This window comes from Glandiceps talaboti, chromosome 10 (assembly GCF_964340395.1).
Source record: "Glandiceps talaboti chromosome 10, keGlaTala1.1, whole genome shotgun sequence".
NCBI classification, from domain to species: domain Eukaryota; kingdom Metazoa; phylum Hemichordata; class Enteropneusta; family Spengelidae; genus Glandiceps; species Glandiceps talaboti.
Window position 1 is genome coordinate 5,018,023 of NC_135558.1, and position 16,386 is coordinate 5,034,408.

Sequence of the window (16,386 nt, forward strand, 5' to 3'; positions counted from 1 at the left end):
CTTCAAAGATGTTGAACTGATTAATGGATTAATGCCATCCACATCATTGAGGATGAGATTGAGAGAGAAAGCATTTATATTGTTACTATGCCAATCTTTAATCAATAGCAAATGGAATGAAAGTTTTTATATGAGACATGGACCTATCAATGGTACCACTATATTATGGGTATTTTAATACCCATATGTAAAAGAACCATGCACAGAAATGGGAAATAACAGAAAGCAAGAAGAAATTGAATATTGCTGAAAGCCTTAAGGGTGATGTACTTGAAGCAATACAGGTAATTAATGTCTTGGCCCAAAGTCAAAGCAAGAGACTATCTTGATATGCACTAGAAGGAGTGTTTGATTCTGAGGAAACAAGAGAGGAGACATTCCATGTACAAGACGAAGGTACCTGCTGTGCCTTCAGCAATTTTGCTGACAGGCAGTAATAAAAGGAGGCATCGTTGAAGGGAGAGCTGACTTTTATACACTTGAATAGCTTGTGCAGCAAACATTAGAGTTACACTACAAATGTACAGGAGGTCAATGACCCAGAGCACACAACATTCAAACAGATGGCATTATGAAACTATACCCTCAGAATATGCATATGATATATTCATTTTAAAAGGATACAACAATGACCAAAGTTTGCATACCTTCACTCTACTGGACAGGCTGAACAATGGTTTGTATCTTTACCAGAAGACATTGCCGTCAACTGGACTTACGTACAACAGGCTTTCATAGGGCGTTTTCAAGATAGGGTCCAAGATGGAAGGTGGACCAGCAATTGCAGAGAATCAAAGTGGCGATGAGAATATTGAACAATATGCATCTTGTGTAAGGGACATATTGTGTCGTTATGGTAGAGATATTAATGGCGAGGAAATCTTGAGTATTTTTTTTTGCAGGGGATGAGACGTTCGTTATTTGGACCTGTTGTTCTGAAAGAGCCAATGAGCTTCAGAGAAGCAGTGAATTTTGCACGTTTAGCAGAAATGGTACAGGATTTGGATGGCCAGAGGACAACAGGAGATGAAAAGTCAACATCGGATCAAGGCACCAGCAACCATGACATCCTTCAGCAAACATGTGACTCTCTTACTGACACACTCAACTTGAATACCCGTCTACATGAACAGCTTATTTCAAAGATGACAGCACAAGACAAGCCATACAGGGACAATCAACATTTCACAAGTCATGCGGTAAGACAGAACACTTTCAAATCTGATCCATACTCTCGAGAACTTGAGAATAATAGAAATGGACCAACTTATGGAGGTCAACAGATCAGATCAGGTGAACCAGTATGTCGATTATGTAACAGGCCAGGACACACTAGCCCTTCATGTGTAATGCACAGTGATCGTCGATTAAATAGTAATACATGTAATGCTAACTTGTCTATTAATTCACCTACGCTTAGCAGTATTAGTACAGATAAGATGCATAATAGCAATTTGATTAATGTTAAGATTTATGGTAAGAATGTTACTGCTTTAGTCGATACAGGTGTTTCAGTTACAGTAGCTACGACTAAATTGTTCAAAGAAATACCAGAACTTAGACATGTACAAATAGTGAAGTCATCTTCATTCTTCTAGTTCTGTGTAGCCCTTATTGCTGTTGATGCATATGAACTCTGAAGTGGAGCCAAACTTGATTAGCGAAAAGCTATTTTTTTGACTCCCAATTGCCAATTTGTATAATTATTTATTTCCTGTCATTATGTAATTGTCACTTACTTTAAATTGGCAATAAAATGAATGAATGAATGAATCTCGTGATTATATAACGTAGCTTCGGGTTAAAGCTTAAAGGTTTAATTAATATTCCGGGTATTGTAAATAATCGTAGTATCCTTATGCCAGCTCACCTTATAGACAATCTTAATAAGCCACTAATCATAGGTGTCGATTTCATGAAAACACATAGAGCAATTATAGATATGGCCAAGAATAAATTGCGCCTTCGTTCGAAGCTATTCATGCGATCAGCTGACAAATATTTAATTCCGGCAAAATCAGAATGTATTATATCTGCGCGGCTTCCATCTCATGTTGGTAATGGTATACTTGGCACCATGCCTAATATTAAATCTTTGAGTCACCTTGGCTTAGTAACAGCACTGGCTAAAACTGAGAATGATTTGGTCCCAATTAGAATTACTAATGAACAAAACTGAAGTTATGCTACTAGGGACAAAATAACAATTAGCTAAAGTAACAAGTAAGCATATTACTGTCGGGAATAATCAGATCAAAATAGTTGACCATGTCCGCAATCTGGGAGGCTGGTTAGATTCAAATCTATCGATGGTTTGTCATGTTAACCAAATCTGTAAGAAAGTCAATCATAACTTATACAATCTCTGTCGTATTCGTAAATATCTGAATCAGAAAGCTTGTGAAACATTGGTCCATTCTCTAGTCAGTTCTTATGTTGATTATGCAAACTCCATATTGTATGGAATGCCACAGTATTTATTTGACAGATTGCAGCAAGTACAAAATAATGCCACACGAGTTGTAAAAGGTTTGAGAAAGTACAATGGAATAACACAATCTCTTATTGAGCTTCACTGGCTGCCTGTCAAGGCAAGAGTTGATTTTAAAGTAATTTTACTAGTTTTTAAGGCTTTGAATGGTAAATCACCTTTGTATATCCAGGATTCGTTCACACGTACCAACAATTCTCGTTACAATTTACGTAACTGTAGTCAAACTCTTGTTGTACCTCGATCATATAATACACTAAATGACAGAGCACTTGCCATTTGTGGACCAAAGCTATGGAACTCAATTCCTGGAGAACTAAATCTGATCACTGACATTGAACTTTTTAAAGGTGAACTTTTTAAAGGTGAACACATCTGTTTAAATAATATCATAAACTGTATTAATGTATTACCACATGTCGTTTACTAAATAGTCATTTTAGCCTTTTTGTAATTATTGTAAACAATTTGTTGTTTTTAGCTTTATTATATTGTTTTACCATGCTTTTAAATCTATTTTGTATACAGTGCTTTTGAATATTAATATATAGAAAAGGCACTTTAGAAAAAAAAAAAACTTTAAACTTTAAACTTTAATGCAAGTGACAATGATGTTACTTTGAGGTGGAATACAAGGCTAGGTGTTTTTAAACCACTATCTGATGATGATGATCAATTGTATAATACTGACTCGGGCGCTAATCAGACGTATCTCCCTATTGCTAGTCCTTTGACACATGAACAGAGAGAAGCCTTTTCTGATTTTGACTGGACTGATCATGACTTATCTGACAAACAACTTGACAGATTACAGTCAGTTCTTTGGCAGAATAGGGGTGCTTTCATTGATAAATCAGGGACATTGGGTTATTGTGATATAATTAATCATAGGATTGAATTACATGAAAATGCAAAACCTGTCTCTAGGCCACCATAACGTGTTTCCCCAGACAAATGCAAAGAAATAAGGTCTCAGTTAGATAATTTACTTGGCCAGGGCATTATTAAACCTTCAACTTCACAGTATAGTAGTCCACTGGTCAAGAAACCGTCAGATGCGTATAGATTAGTTATTGATTATAGGGAATAAGCAGACTGTGCCTATCGTATTTCTCTTGCCAGGTTTACAAGATTGTCTTGACATGATAGGAGATAAGTCTCCTAAATATTTCACTTTCCTTGATATGACGTCTGGGTTTTGGCAGTTGGCAATAGATGAGAGGGATTCCCACAAAATGGCATTGTCAGCTTAGATGGGAAATATGAATGGAATACTTTACCTCAAGGATTACGTAATTCTAGTGCTTCGTTTCAACAGACAATGCAGCATTTGTTCAGAGAATTAATTTGGAGCCATCTCATCATATATATTGATGATCTTGTGGTATGTAGTGATACTTTTGATAGTCATCAATCTGATTAAAATCCGATGTGGAGAAAACGTCTAAATGCTTTATTTACCTCTATTTCCATCGTTTTCATCGATTTCATAAACAGTAAAGGAAAGTTGGTGAAGGGCAACACTCAGAAGCAGAAGTTGAGGGAGAGTGACAGTATAACTTTCAACTTGTCTTGGTATAACCGTACCAATCCAGGCATCCATATGCATCATATGTCAAAACCAAACAGAGAAACTTCTGAAATACTAGTATGTAAACAATTTGAAAGAAGTGACCGACAGTTTGAAGACCAAACTGCATTGATACCAGTGTAGAACTACCATAAGCTATTGCAAATGGTGATGTCAATGAGAAACTGAACTGGTAGAGCAACGTATGTCACAGAGTTATCAGCAAGTACTTTTTGACTGGGCCAGACATATACCAAAGTTTAAGGCATGACCTAGATGAAGAGACACAGGAAGAGCATTCACGACACATGCAGCTGAATGAACAAAAGTGGAAAAAATACAACAAAATGCTGGCTAATGTCAAGTTTATCCCACCACGTTCGACAAGCTATCTGCAGCCAATTGATGTTAATGTCAACACACCATTTAAGGCAGCACTCCGACAAGAATGGAACCGCTGGTTCATCAATGGACCCCGAGAACGTACAGCAAAGGGGTACAGGAGAAGCCCATTGTGGGAAAAAATATTCGGCTTCGTCCAGACTGCTGTCGACAAAGTGAAGGCAAGTGTTGACTACAATGTGCGTTTGAATGTTGTGGTATAGCAAGTTTGAGGCAGACAGTACCACGAGAACGTGTAAACACTCGGCTGCAGAAAGTACTGAGTTGTACCGACTTTTACATGTGTCTAGGATGCACATGTTGTAACAGAAAATTACAGAAAATTGATAGATGTGCATTATTTTACAATTTCTAACAAAAATGACTTTTCACCTTTTATCAGTTACCAAGCAAGTTTTGAGATATCAGCATAAATCTATCCGATATTATGTGGCTGCCACATTCGGAAGTACTTAAGGAAAAGTGCTAAGGCAAAACGTCGAATAAGATAGTAACTGTTGATATAATTTGCAAACCTGTTCTAAAAATACTCAGTATTGTAGTAATTTACAGGCACAAAGATGTCTACCTGAGTTCGAAATTTAATCACTCCAGAGGTTCAAGGACATAAGCCGAATTGATATTGCTATAATAAGTATTCAATAACATTTTACCAAAACATTTCAGTCAATAATTTATGGATTCATCACTGCAAAACCAAAACACTGCCAACCTCAAAGTATTTGACAATTACCTGTTCACTGAAACTCATGACTCATTTCAATATTCTATTTAGTGGATTTTTCAAAAAAAAAGTGTATTAATGTGTTTATCTCTATTGAGTGTACTTACAGATCAATTTTTGTATAGGGCGGATCAGAGAGAGACGATGCGGGAGACCATTAATCAAGATGAGCCGGGACGGTCTCATCTGGTCGTTGGGGCAGTGTAACGAGTCATAAAGTGCATGAGTCGTTCATGGTCGTGTCCCTACATTTAGCAATCCGGTAGAGGGGAAGGGTTAGGATAATAGGTCTACTCGGGGCTAACTCTTTGTCTTTTCTGTTGTATTGCAGGATGGCAACTCGGCCGAAAACTAGTGCTGAGAGTTTTCTGACAGCTGGCGACGTCCGGGATTTCCTGGACCGCCGGGTACTACCTTCTGCCAGAGCAGCCATTTATGGAATTTGCATGTCGAAACTAGATGAACGCTCTCAGGATGAGCTTATGATAAGAATGTACCAACTGGCCGTAACTCTACGGAACTGGCCTTGGATAGATGAGGCCAGACTTCAAGTTCAGGGCCCTCGGAGCCTCACGTTGGCATACTTGAACTTTCCCAACCGGGATCCAAGGAAGAATGTGGTACCACGCGGACAGAGGAAGAGAGTGTCCTCTCGAGGTAACATCAATGAGAGAGGAATGGTAATGGACATCCGGAAGCGGTTTGATCCCACTCTGGAAGTCATCCGATCCAATGAGGGAGCTGCTAGCTGTAGTCCGTTGGCAGTGGCTGTGGTGTCTCCATCTACTTCGGGCTCACCACAGTCTAGCCCGGTGTCTTTCAGCGCCTCGAAGATAAGCGACTGGGCCGAACACATGGAGAGAAACTGTCCCCTAGAGTCCAACCAGAGTGTGAAGCGGACCATACCCAAGGGCCTACTCTGGATGACACTGGAGGGCAGGGAACAAGAGAGTAGAGGGAGGAGAAGGTCACCCGGCAGAAAGGTCACTCTGCCGATGGCAGTAGGAACTCCTTGGGGAAGGACCGGACGGTCCCGAAGTGAACGTAGGGGCCGAAGACATCGTGGGATTGGCCACTGCGATTTTCCAGAATGCAGACAGGCCACTACCCACCTAAAGCGTCATTACACCAGGTTCCACTTTCCCATCTGTATCCGGGGCAGTCCGTACATAGACAATGTTGAAGAGGCAGTCCAGGCATTGGAATTGGTGAAGGAATGGTTGATTGGTTATGGGAGCACCTTAGAGGATCTTCTCCGCTATTATGTGGAGACAGCTCTGGCACCACTTTCGCCTAACTCTGAGATCGATGAAAACTATCAGCTACTGATGTGGAGCATGAGCCGGAAGATGAAGTCCCGGATCTCTACTTTGAGTTTGCACCCTCCAAACTGTCCGGCCGTGCTGGCACATTGGAGGATTTTAAGCTTCCTGCTGACAAAAGTCAGGCTATATTGCACGTGACCATCAATGGCCCACCTGTTCAAAATGCAGAGGCAGAAAACAACATAGATAAAGCTGTTGAAAGATGGGAGCAATCCAAACAGAGACGATTCCGAACAAAGATACAGTCAGAATCTAGAGAGCTTTATGCTGATGCTTCAGTACAGGTCAATATTTCTGACGAAGACAACAATACAATTAAAGGAGAATTCCAGACCCAATTTTTTTTCGAGTTGTAAAGGCTTTATGTTCTATTCAGTTATTATTTATCAATATATTACTTTTCATTTTTGATGCTCTCTCAGCTGTTTCAGAGTTATTTTGTCTCAAAATCACTACTTTGACACAATCGCTAAAAACGCTGAGCAAAATGTAGATGACACATGCATGCAGCGTATGATGTCATGTAAGGCTGACATGTTCATCAGTTTAATGGTGTCCTCCATAAGGCCTTTGTTCGCAACTATACTGTGTCAATGAATTCTATTCAATTTTGCCCATTCACTCAGTACAATGGTGTACACATGTGTGGTCTATGAGTGCAGCAAAAGTTCAGGGAAGCATATACGTATGCTACACAAGTTTCCGACACATCAGAAGGACACTTTAAATGCGTGGAAGTGGTTTGTTCATCGAACCCGAGCGGATTGGAAAGGGGTGACAAAATATTCCAGAATATGTAGTGACCACTTTGAAGAGAAGTGCAACGAAAACTGGACAGCTTGGAGGATGAAGGTGGCTGACATGTTACAACTGAAAATTAGCCAAGTTCTCACAAAGTATCCAGAAGGAACTTGCCGAACTCAGGCATCGCCAGCAACTCGAATAAAAAACCTCACCAAGAATGAGTGTATATGTTGCTACGGGTAGTGCATATGCTACTGTATCTTCCAATGTCATATCCATGGACCTGACTGCATGTCGATCTCGATCCCCAAAGCGTGGATCACCCATGCGTACCATCGACAATGCTGATAATGCACCCGTCACAGTCAGCATGGTGACGGATCCACCTACACCGTTACTGGATATTGCACAGTCTGATGAGACCGAGAGTGAGAGGCCTACAATATTATCTACACCTTACGATGCTGCACCACCTTTGCCAATGGACTTCAACACCCCCAGTGCTCCAAAAGGGCCACAAAGTGCTTTCAGGAAACGCGTGACATTTTTTTTTCTTTGAATAAATTGAGAGGAGCTATGTTTGCATGCAACCCCGCTGACAATCTAAAAAGATTCATTGATTGAAAGAAAATAAATTTTTGTCAAATGTCTTGATTTAGATTGATTTAGATATGGTTTTAGTAAGAGTTCCTGAAAATTTATTTATATTTTTTTTAATGTCTAACAGAACATTTTGCAATGCAGCATTTGTTCAGAGAATTAATTTGGAGCCATCTCATCATATATATTGATGATCTTGTGGTATATTGTGATACTTTTGATAACCATCAATCTGATTAAAATCCGATGTGGAGAAAGCGATAAAAATGCTTTATTTAACTCTATTTCCATCGTTTTGTGACGTTTGTTTTCGTACCGAGTGATTGTTGCCTTCCCACATCTGAACCGATGTAATCTACAATTATCCCATTTGAATCTTGTCATTTGAATACCCAATCAGGACGAGCGTTACATTGGCAGCTTTGCACACTTGAGAAGTTGAAAAAACAAGCAAACAAACAACCCTGATGACCACACGCTCAACACACGGAGCGTGTCATAGCAGTGAGGTTGATGACTCGACCCACAGATTGTGTAAATAATAGCTGATAAATTTAATCCTGTGTTTAAATAACTGTTACAGTAAATAGCTGAAGATAACATACAATGTGCTAAATTAGTACATGGAAGTATAAACCACTTCCATGACTAGTTCAATTTATTGCGAGTTAGATTTGAAGTGTTTGCAACACAGTAGTTTTGATCTTTTTGTAGTTTGTTTACAAATCGTTCTGTGTACGTGACTGTATGATCACAATGTTGTTTGATTCTTTTAGATTATAACAGTCCACTCTACAACTCTCAACTGTGATAAAAAATAGCCTTAGATGTTCTCAATATTACACTATACAGATACTTTGTGCCGATGAATATTTTTGACACCATGCTTTGTTGTTAAACAATTACATTACGTCGTTTGTCCATTTCGTAAAAAACAGATTGTGTTTAACCTAAACAATTGTGCTACAAAAATAATACTAAATTATAAGTAATTCTATTCATAAACAGGTTGTGATGACAAGTACGATAACTGTGCCACAAGACACTTGTCATGTGTGTGGCTTCAGTTTCCTTTTGACGATTTCATAAACAGTAAAGGAAAGTTGGTGAAGGGCAACACTCGGAAGCGGAAGTTGAGGGAGAACGACAGTATAACGCTTTCAACTTGTCTTGGTATAACAGTACCAATCCAGGCATCCATGGCATATGCATCATATGTCAAAAACCAAACAGAGAAACTTCTGAAATGTGTAAACAATTTGAAAGAAGTGGCCGACAGTTTGAAGACCAATCTGCATTGATACCAGTGTAGAACTACCAGTAGCTATTGCAAATGGTGATGTCGATGAGAAACTGAACTGGTACAGCAACGTATGTCACAGAGTTATCAGCAAGTACTTTTTGACTGGGCCAGACATATACCAAAGTTTAAGGCATGACCTAGATGAAGAGACACAGGAAGAGCATTCATGGCACATGCAGCTGAATGAACAAAACTGGTAAAAATACACCAAAATGCTGGCTAATGTCAAGTTTATCCCATCGCGTACGACAAGCTATCTGCAGCCAATTGATGTTAGCGTCAACTCACCATTTAAGGCAGCACTCAGACAAGAATGGAACCGCTGGTTTGTCAACGGACCCCTAAAATTTACAGCGAAGGGGTACAGGAGAAGCCCATTGTGGGAAAAAATATTCTGCTTCGTCCAGACTGCTGTCGACAAAGTGAAGGCAAGTGTTGACTACCAATGTGCATTTGAATGTTGTGGTATAGCAAGTTTGGGGCAGACAGTACCACAAGAATGTGTAAACACTCGGCTGCAGAAAGTACTGAATTGTACCGACAACTCTGAAAGCAAGTCTTGTAAATGTCTCTAGGATGCACAGTCATGTTGTAACAGAAAATTACAGAAAATTGATAGATGTGCATTATTTTACAATTCTCACAAAAACGACTGTCATTCAATCATCCTTGTTCAAATAAGGGGCAATGGCAGTTCATTTGGGTGAGCAAGTATGTTTCCTGTGGACCCCGACGAACTATGGGAGTCAAAATGTCTGGTAATGTTGTGTAATGAGAGGAAGGTACACCCTGGTAAATTGCTGTCAATTTTAGAGTTGCATTTGTTGCATCACAGCAAACACGACTGGAAATATAATTCAAAAATGCATTTTTCTTTTTTATGTTGTATTTTTGAAACGGTTTGCTGCTAAATGTATTTATTTATATATTGTTACAGTAATCTTTACTTTACATGGATTTCTTATTTGAGTAAATGTAATCTATGTGGCTATGTAGTTCCTGTCAATGCAAAAGAAATTTTATGTTTTTCATGACGAATAAAGTAATTATTATTTGGGAGTGGGGTGTCTAGCAAGCCATTGTGACAGCAGATTTTACAAATTTAAAAGAGAAAGGCACTGGAACAAAGGCAATGTACTAGATGTCAATTAAGATACTGAAGATGAATTCCATTTTGTTTTAGTACGTACTAAACATGAAGCACATTAAAGCCAGTCTTTAATGTTTCACTATCTTTCTGTCTGTATGTATGTCCCTACATGTTATGTAAATTTAACAACCAAAGACGACTGTTCAAAACTTTAACTGAGTCAACAACAGGACTTTGACATAATTTTACCTGATATCATAAATTTACTGAAACCTGCACAAGAGAATTAGGTGAAATTCATTTTTTGTTGGTTTAAGTTTAGTTTCATACCAAGATCAATTCAACTAATTAATAATATGTAATCGCTGCTAAAATGTATTTATTTATTTGTATGTATTTTAATCTCTACTTTTCATGGATGTAATCTATGTGGATTTGTAGTTCCTGTCAATGCAAAAGAAATTTCATGTTTTTCATGACGAATAAATTAATCAATATACTGGAGTGGGGTGTCTAGCAAGCCATTGTCTTAAAGGAAGGCTGATTTTATATACACCCGAGGGTTTTCACTTCAGAGAAAAATGTTTCAACTCCATTGTTGGTAAAATTATCACACTGTTTCCATGCTTTTCAGTAAAAATATGATAAAAGTCGTGAATTTTCACTTTCTGTGGTTGCTGTCATTTTGACTTTCTACAACCTTTGTTTTTCACCTCATCTATATCATTGTGTACATGTGTTAATGTACTCTACAATTGTCTTACAGCTGTTCTAAGATTAATAGTGTTAGTTATAATGCTCACATCCACTGATATTATCATGTTTTATTTTTTTGTAGAGAATTTCTGGCAACCATGACTGATATCATGAACCCAGAAAAATTCAAAACCACCATGAATAAACATACAAAGATGGGGCTTTAATATATGTAACTTGAGGAAAAAAGAATTGTATGAATACATACAAAACAAAATTGCCTTGTTTTACAAATGATCCCAGGACTTGAATCAGGACACAAAGCCAAGAATAAGCACAAACTGTATTGGCTATGACAAGGCCAACAATGTGTTTGTGCTGTCCAATACAGTGAGTTACAAGGTTGCCTTGTTTTACAAATGATCCCAGGACTTGAACCAGGACACAAAGCCAAGAATTAGCACAAACTGTATTGGGTATAACAAGGCAAACACGGTGTTTGTGCTAGCCAATACAGTGAGTTACTACTTTCATTACATTACATTGAAACATGATGCAATTTAGTTCCACTTAGCATATGCAAATACTGCAAAAAGACAGAACCATTCCTGTCAAATGTTTCATTCAACCAAACTGAATCATAAAGTAAGGAACAAGCTCCCGTATGGGAAGTAATGTAGTGGCTTGCAAATTTTGTGGTGTCTTTTTTTTTTTATTGATTTACTCTCGACATTTGGAGAATGTTTTTTAATTTTCATTCACGATTAGTGAACTATATCAACTTATTAGTATTTTCTAGTATTTTACAGTATATCAAATAATTTCTGTAATGTTTGACCCTTGTTTCATGAAACAGTTGCAGTTCTCTGATAAAGGAGTTCTATTGGGTAACCTGAAATATATTGTTACAGAGGAAATCAAGCACTTGGTGCCATCTATTGAATTCCCATTACATAACAGTGAACAACCTCTTCGAAAATTGTTACGATTGATGGAGGTATGTATAGCATTATTTTACATACAAGATTATTAAAATTGGATGCTAGTCGTATTTTAAGGCCTGGATTCAGGTGAAGTTCCATTCATCTGATCCTAATTATTATTTCTTTTTGATGTTTACGCCTGTGATGATTATTGGGCATGACTTTTTATCTTAAGTTAATTACGCTGCCAAACCAAACAACTTTACAAATTAACGTTATCTATGGTGTGTTATCAACTTTTGTGGTACAATTTTGTTTGAAAAACCATGTCATTAATTATATGTCTTTTTAAAAAAAAACATGTCATTAATTATATTTTTTTTTTGAAAATCTTCTACAGGCAAAGTTTATGCACAACTATTTTCCAGCAGACGGAGTACTTGCCAGTGGTCTTTATGGCAATTCACTATCTTGGGGTAGTTGAATGCTTTGGTAGCTGTCCACGTATTTAGGCTTTACTCCAAGGAGATGGATACAGGGAAGACAACAAGTCTCAAAATCCTCCTTCAGTTATGTGGGATGGCATCTGAAGGTGTTGGTTTCCATTCTAGCATAACTGAAGCCGTTCTTAAGAAGATACTGAGCCAGTCATCAATGCCATGTGTCATGGATGATTTAGACTCTGTCAATTGTATTGAAAAATTAGCCGAACATTACTTTAATGGTGGTATGCAAACTGATTTCCATGGAACATGCACTCCATTGACAACATTTTTGTGTAGTGCTAATTTCTCAATTGGAGAAAATGCAACTTGCAATACAATTGACAGAGTCTAAATCATCCATGACACATGGCAAGGCAAGAATAATGCATCTGCTCATTTTAATATCTTTCAAGAATTAAACCAGAATGTAGAAAAATGTACGGGCCATGGACAAAACTAGTTCCACTGAAGTATTTCCATGGTCCGCATCAGACAACAATTGTGTATTTCTTTTGTATCCATTTTGTATATTGGTATCATATGTTTCTTTGAAAGTGTTAGCTTATTTTTGGTGAAATAAATCTCATTCATTCCTTCTTTCTACAGCCACAGCTGAATTGTTTGCACTACAAAACAGATTGGATAGATCTTAAAAAATCATTACTTTTTCACCTGTATGTATAAATTTAATTTCTTATGAAAAGTAAAAGTGAAATCCAAATTGTTAAATACAGATGCAATCTATCATAGATAAATTCAAACCCAGTCATCATTTCTTGTTTTCCATTCTACAAGTGATTCATAAATTCAACAAAAGTATAGAAATACGTTGAATTCAATATACAATTAGTTGGAGTATTCAGCATCTCATTACAAATGCCTACGAGAACTAAATAGAGCTCTTGACACAAAAGATTTTATTAGTCTAAAACAGCCATATTCAGCGAGATGGCTGTCCCTGTCACACGCTGTCAAGGCAATCGAAGCAAACTGACCAGCACTAGTATTGGAACGTGATGAAGATTCAAGATGCAACCCCACTGCTGATGGACTTCTGCGACTCATAAAACAGTATTCTTTCATCGCACTAACATATGCACTCAATGATATTGTACCAATAGTTGACAGACTAAACATCATTTTCCAGCGTGAAAAAGTAAATTTGTCAAATGCCTCTAAAGGTGTAGAACAAGTATCGAAGTATAGAAATACTGTAACAGTAAACGCAATCTATAATTACTTCGAATACTCCTCACGCTACGAATGCCTACGTGAACTAAACAGGGCTCTAGACACAAATGACTTTATTAGTCTTAAACAGCCGTGTTCAGTGAGGTGGCTGTCCCTGTCACGTTCTGTCAAGACAGTCGAAGCAAACTGGCCAGTGCTAGTATTGGAACCTGATGAAGATTCAAGATGCAACCCCACTGCTGATGGACTTCTGCGACTTATAAAACAATATTCGTTCATTGCACTAACATATGCATTAAAGGACATCATGCTGATAGTTGACAGACAGTGTGAACAAGTAAACTTGTCAAATGTAAAACCGATGGTAAATACAACAATCATGGCACTTTGCGATCTCCGTAAGCCAATGTCAGCTGACAGCAAAAGGGTATTCTATAGGGAATTTCGCCTGAATAATGGTCATTTCTGTGGTGTAAACCTAACACATGCTGGCAAGGGAAATATAAATACTCATAATCGTACAAGAGTTGCAAGATTGAAACAAATCGAAGTACAGTGCTACCTGAACGACTTGGTTAAAGTTAAGAATGTTACATAACTGCGATGGCCGACTTTCCTTGTGATATTGGCGTGACTAAGTTTTGTGATATTGATGTTGATGGTACAATATACAGTTCTTTGGAAAAGAGTCTTAATTCTGTACCACACCCTACCAGACCATATTAGAAATATTTCAAGTACACAACATCAAGCAGATTATCATCATAAGTGAGGTCATCTTATACCAGTAGTGAGGCAACTGGTGATGATGTTTATGTACCAAACCAGGAAACAGACCCATGCAGTGAAGACAGACCACATACATTACCATTCAAACAGTTAGGAGTCAGTGTAATATTTTACAAGGCAACACTTTTTACACCTTAAGCATATGGGTTACCTGTGAGTTTGCAGTGCTAGCTCAATGTTTGTACAGTACGCAATCCCTAATTTCGGGGCACTTAGACTAACATACAATTTTGTTGAACGTATAAGAAATAGTTATTCCGATACAATCTGCTCTGCTTTAGGGCACCTGGGAAGATTAGGCTGGACCTAAAAGGGTCACCCTTTTTCTTATGAAATAAAAGTCATTATTATATATAAGGATTTTATTTAGAGATTTGTTGTATTTTTAAATACTTGAACTAGCTCATTTGTATTTTTCACTGTCTATAAGTTCTCATTGTTTTATATTTGTGTATATCTTTCTTCGGTCTGTTTTAGCTATGGGATGTTTTGAGAATTGTTGTGTTCTTTCTTTCCTGAAAAATAAAGTTTAATAAAACAAGAATAATAATATATGTCAACAAACAGAAAAATGCAAACACATCTTTGGAGTATAAGGCAACCAACCAATTCGATAAGAATGCAGTGGTAGTTAAAATCATTAGCTCCAAGTACGGAGAAGTTAGACTAGACTACATTAAACAAGAGCTCACACAATCCTCATCTGGATTTATAGTGTAGGTGAAATTTTGTATAAATTACATTCAATTTGGTATAGACCAGGTCATTATATGTGACTTAAGATTAGCAAGCCATCAAAGAGGCACAATGAAGTTATAATAAAATCATTGAGAATCAGGCAGCTCGAGTTACCAGATGAGGTGTAGAAACTCATCAACAAGAAAGTAAAGACCCTTGAATGTTTAAATTACACCAGTGTCAATACAAGCATAAAGAAAGGAAGGAAGCAAAAAAAACCCAAAAAAACAAAAGTGCTAAAAATCTCAACAGTAATCAAGTTACCTGGCCTTAGACTGTAAGAACAGGCTAAGGAACTCACCATCAAGTACCTATCCATTTGTCCATAACAAAGAGGCAAGAAAAAATAAAAACTTGTTGAAGAAGTAATCATCTTCAGCAAAAATCAAATAACCCTTTTCAGAGCCACCACATCCTCCAAAAAGAGAACTACCATAACCAATGAAAATGGACAAACTATCTGTTCTAACAACACCTATTGCTCATGCACCAGAAGTGCCACCACACTATATACCAGACTGAATTTATTAGTCTGACCATGAATGGTCTTAAACAGGTAATCAACAAACAGGAAAACTCTCTTCTCTTCTCCATCTTGCCAAGAGTTTGCAGCCTCAGTCGCATGAGAAACAGCCAAGAATGCCTTGAGACAGACTGCCATGGCAAATGCTGGCATTTAATCTTAAATTCTTCTCTGTTGTGGATTCAACTGAAGAATGTAAATGCCAAAAGTCATTCCAACAGTTCATGGAGATCATGTACACCCACTTTGGCGACATGGGCTGTCATTGCACTGTGGACCAATGTGGGCATATGATGAAACTAGGCAAGAAGAGTCGATCGACAAAGTTGGCAGAGTGGGGACCTTAGAAGAAGAAAATCAAACAACAGATATTCTTGCAACTGCAATGAAAACATGTAACCAATTACATGCACTAGTACACAATGCAAAACAAGAACTTCTCCAAAACATCTACCTCTATCAACATTTTGAGAGTATATATACAGCCAATATTAAGGATAACACATTCAGTCAACATATCATCAAGAAAGTCTTTGCTGGAATTGTTGTGAGGTATTCAAACATGGGTGCTGGACAGTTCTTGAAAGACTTCACCAGAGAATGCCAAATTAAAAAGACACAGGCTCACAGGAAAAAAATTGAAATCAGGACAAACAAGAAAAGAAAGGCTGCAGCAAAAGTAACACTTGCTAAGATTAGAGAAGACAGGACAGAAGGAAGATAAAATCACACCACCATTGAACTGCACACAATGATCAATCAGCAGCCAGATATATTTACAACATCCCATTA